This window comes from Cupressus sempervirens, chromosome 1, assembly GCF_028749045.1.
Source record: "Cupressus sempervirens isolate cs-2001-9-10 chromosome 1, ASM2874904v1, whole genome shotgun sequence".
Lineage (NCBI taxonomy): Eukaryota > Viridiplantae > Streptophyta > Pinopsida > Cupressales > Cupressaceae > Cupressus > Cupressus sempervirens.
This window is the reverse complement of record NC_143118.1, coordinates 783,543,409-783,547,853: the sequence shown is the minus strand read 5'-3', so window position 1 is coordinate 783,547,853 and position 4,445 is coordinate 783,543,409.

Below are 4,445 nucleotides of genomic sequence, written 5' to 3'. Positions count from 1 at the left end.
GGAGTTCATCAATAATTCAAGTAAATTTGTGCCATAGTCACTCAATTTTCAATGATAGCACTCCTTTCCCTAGCTTCAATCACCTTTGTTATACATCTTTTAATTTCTTTATCCAACCACCATCTAAGCCTATTCTCTTTCATAGGAAGAAACCTATTATTAGAATTCATTCTCAGAATCAATCGTCATAGCTATTTGTTGGAATTACAAATGGGAAACATATACTTATGAGAGTGGGGGGTTGAATCAAAAGTATTAATCTTTAACCAATAAAACTTTGAATTTAAAGCAATGCACACATTAACATAATAAAATAACATGTAAAGTAAATGCATCTACATGAACACTTGATACCAAATATGATTACCCAAAAACCCTCCAAATGAGGTTAAAATTGGGGTGGGGATGACACCCACAATTCTTCACTACTGGAGCAATAAAGTTCCACCTATTAAGGTTACATAGTTTAACCATTTTCATGATCTATCGTCTATTCTGCGAATTGATTATGCAATTCTTTCACACTTCTAAGTCACCTTGAATACTTTCAAATCAATTCACCCCTTCTCTCTGTTCAATTATTTTCTTGCATCACTTCCTCATTCATACTAAATTATGGGGCTTCATCTTCCTTAAAAGGACTTTTGGTGGCTTAGGGTTAGGTATGAATCTATGACTGAGATTCATTCATTTTCCCACTCAATTCCTTCCTATTTTTTGATTGGTTGCATGTTGATTTCATAGGAAAAGCAAATAGATTCAATATTATCTTCAAAGCTTTAAGATCTATCCATAAGTTGGCATAAAAATGGATTACATAGTTGTTTGTGCCATCACAAACAACTAGCTCCATTCTGTGTTACTTAGCATTGATAATATTGATGCTTGACACTCATTGTAATTATGTATGGCTTGGCATATGAACTTGCTCTGCATCAACTATATTCAACACTTAAATTACTTGGCACATGAGTGACTCAACACTCATTACAACTCGACATCTATACATATTATACTCGACATGTGTTACTAGCTTGGCATGAACTTAGTAAATATCTTAAGTGTGTTGACACTCAATTGTCAAAACCAAACTAGGATCAACAATCTCCCCCTTTAGCATGAGTGTCAAAAATACTTAACTATATATAACAAATCTAATTTCCTCAAGTATAATATATACACAGTTTGACATATATAAAAAACTTCAAAATTTTCAAAACTCTATAATACACTCATATACCTCAAAACTTTGCTCAAAATTTTGTAACTCCTCCTGACTTAATGTGTTTGTTCTGTTTCCAAAATCTCTTCTCTTCTCTAAGTAGATTTTCTTCATGCTGATACTCTCTATCTTCAAAAATACTAACACTTTGTTTCTATTTTTGTCTAATATACTCTGTTTATGCTCTTTTGCTATTTCCTTCCACTTTGTTTGCTCTCCCCCTTTTAGGCTATCTCCCTCTGTATACTAATACTCTTTATCTCTCCCCTTGCATACTTATCTTCCCCTTTTCTGATACTAATGTCAAAGGGTCTATACACTAATTGTGTATTTGTCCAAAAAGTTCTTGTGAACTTTCATTATAATCTGTAGAGCAGCATCCTAGTTGTCTAATACGACATCTAAGGACTTTATTTGGATAGTTGTCTCTACTGCAAGGTGAACTAGTCCATCCAAAGTTGAAAGATTGGGATCTTTTTTTAACATTGTTTCTTCATAAGCTAGTTCCTTTTGGAGTATTCCCCTATGAGGGGTAAGGGAGGCTTGTATATTAATCAACTTGGCTCTTATATTAGCCTCTTCTACTATTAGCATAGCTAGTTGATTTTTTTTTTTGAAGCACTAAATGAAAATGCTTCTCACTCTAAGTTTGGTTCTTAGGTAATTAAATACCTGAGAGTTTTAAATTAGTGTCTAGGATCATAATCCTATAGCTCATTTCATGTGTGAAGAGTGTGGGATCACACAATTTTGTGTACAATGAAAATACGTTCTCAAGTACTTTCACCACTTTCTCGATTTTGGTAGCCAATTCAACTTGTGATAGTGCTATTTCACTAGATATTTTCTATTAAATTTTCCTTGAAATTTCTTCTCACACCATTCCATAAGTTTAGTATTAGTATCCTGGTCTTCATTAGTAATGTGTTCCATAATTTTTAATAGTTGTTCTAATATGGGCTTGGATTCTTCAAGTGTTTGCAAGCTAAAGGCATCCAAAAAGATGTCCTTAATCTCTTTGAATGATTGCATTTGTTTATACTCTTTTCTAAGTATTTCTTGAGTCTTATTTCTCTCCATGGCTTCTTGCAATATACTTATATGTTCTAATGTCATGGTTGCATAGTCATATTTAGGTATCACTATCTCTTCATCTAAAATTGCATCACCATAGTGAAATACCTTGACAACCTTGGATGAGCTAAAGCCTAGTGCTGAAATCTATAGTGGTATTACATCAATGCTCAGCTATTGAAGGAATTTTGTTGGAGAGCCAGATGTTGGTAAATTTACCAGTGTTTGTATGACTTCTTGCTCCTTCTCCTTGGGTGTGTCCTTTTCTTCATTCTTGTCTTGATCAATTATTAATATTTGACCTTTTCCTTGTGTTTGTGTATCAGATACAAACATCTCTATCTATCCTATTTGTGCTTCTAAATTTTTCTCCTCTTGAGCAGTCTGTGTTTATTGTTCAACCATGACAACTTTTGTAATAGTATCAACCTTTGCAGATGTATTATTTAATGTTTGCACTAAAAGTTGACCACTAGTAGCTGAAGGGACGATAGAAGAAGATGGTTATTGTGTATACACCTTGTCCCTTGTTATATCAACTACTATCTTTTGAAGTTCATCCATATTGACCAACACTAGGATCTCATATAATCTAGCTTGTAGTGTGGTTTGGTCAAGGATCTTCTTTATATCCTCTATAGTTAATGGGTTGATGTTCTAAGGTGTACTATCAAGAACATTCTTTACTTATATAGTTTCTATAGGTGTGTTTGTCCCATGTGGAGGGCTCATAGTTGGCACTTGTGTGTCTTGCACATTATATTTTGTTTGTTGCTCTTTAGTTGTTGCCATTTCATTTGACTTCTTTGCTGTCTCCTCCACAATGGTGTTTTCCTTCTCTTTTTTTGTCTCTTCTTCCTTGTCCTTATCCTCCTAATTATTTCTACCCTTAAAGGGATCAATTTCTCCTACTTTAATTATATTCATGCCATATATGAATTTCCACATTTGTGTGGATTTCTTGACAACATCCTCAATTTTGTTCTACAGAATGCTAAACACCATGTATTTTGGTGTAAATCTACTACCATATTTCTTATTGGCCTTGGTAATTTTTAGCTTTGATAACTCTGGCATCACTTGTGCTAATGTTGATTCCCTTATTTATTTCTCCATGTTCAAGCAATAATGCCACTTATTCTCAACAATTGTATACAATTCTTTTGGAATTGTATTATCCAATTCAAGAGGAGTGTTCTTGAATTTTTCCATCATGGCATACACTAACTCTTCTATCATATTTTGGTGTTCTCTACTAAGTTTTTCAAAGTTAATACATTTTAATCATATTAATTCTACATTATCTCTAATATTATGAAAAATATTTTAAAGATCAGATTTAGGTGTATGACTTATCACTCTAAACTAACTTGTATCCTCAGAATCTATCTTCTCATCATCTATCTCTAGTTGTGCTATGTACTTTCTTCTTGGTTTCTTCTACATTGGACCAGTCTGTTTTGTAGCCTTAGTTTTCTCTTTTGCTTTCTCCTTAGCTTTTTGAGTAGTTTCCCTTGTAGTGGCTCTTGTTGCTAGAGATGTAGGCTTTGTTGCACTAGGTTTAGCATCCTTTTTCCCCTTTAGTTTAGCTACAGGATGTGCCTTAGCTTTCCTCTTCTTTGGTTTAGGATTTTTTGGTGATTCTTCAACTTCTTCTTCCTCTACACCTTCTTCTTCCTGATCTTCACCCATGCCTTGGGTTAAAGCAAGAGGTCCTTGACCTTGCACCTCTTCTTCTTCATCATCATCTTCATCATCTTCTTTATCATTATCTCCTACACCTTCTCCAAACTTAGCCTTCAGTTTCCTCACAATTTTGTCCTTCTTTTTCAAAGTTGAGGCTATCTAAAATTCCATTTCAACCTTTGACTTCAGAACATCATAATTACCAATAATTTTGGCACTTTTGTCAATTTTTTTTGCAAGGAGTGCATTGATAGTAGCTAAGGCTTCATCAATGTTAATTTCATATCCTAGATGCCTTAGCCATCTAACTCTAGGTACAACAGCCTGGATGAAAGTGTAGTCAATGTCTACAAGGAAATAAATATCATTCTAGTGTTGCTCAACTAAGGAAATAGGAATCCTTAACCTCTATTTCATAGACTTCTTAAAGTCTTCAAAATAACTTTTCATTAATAATTCAAAA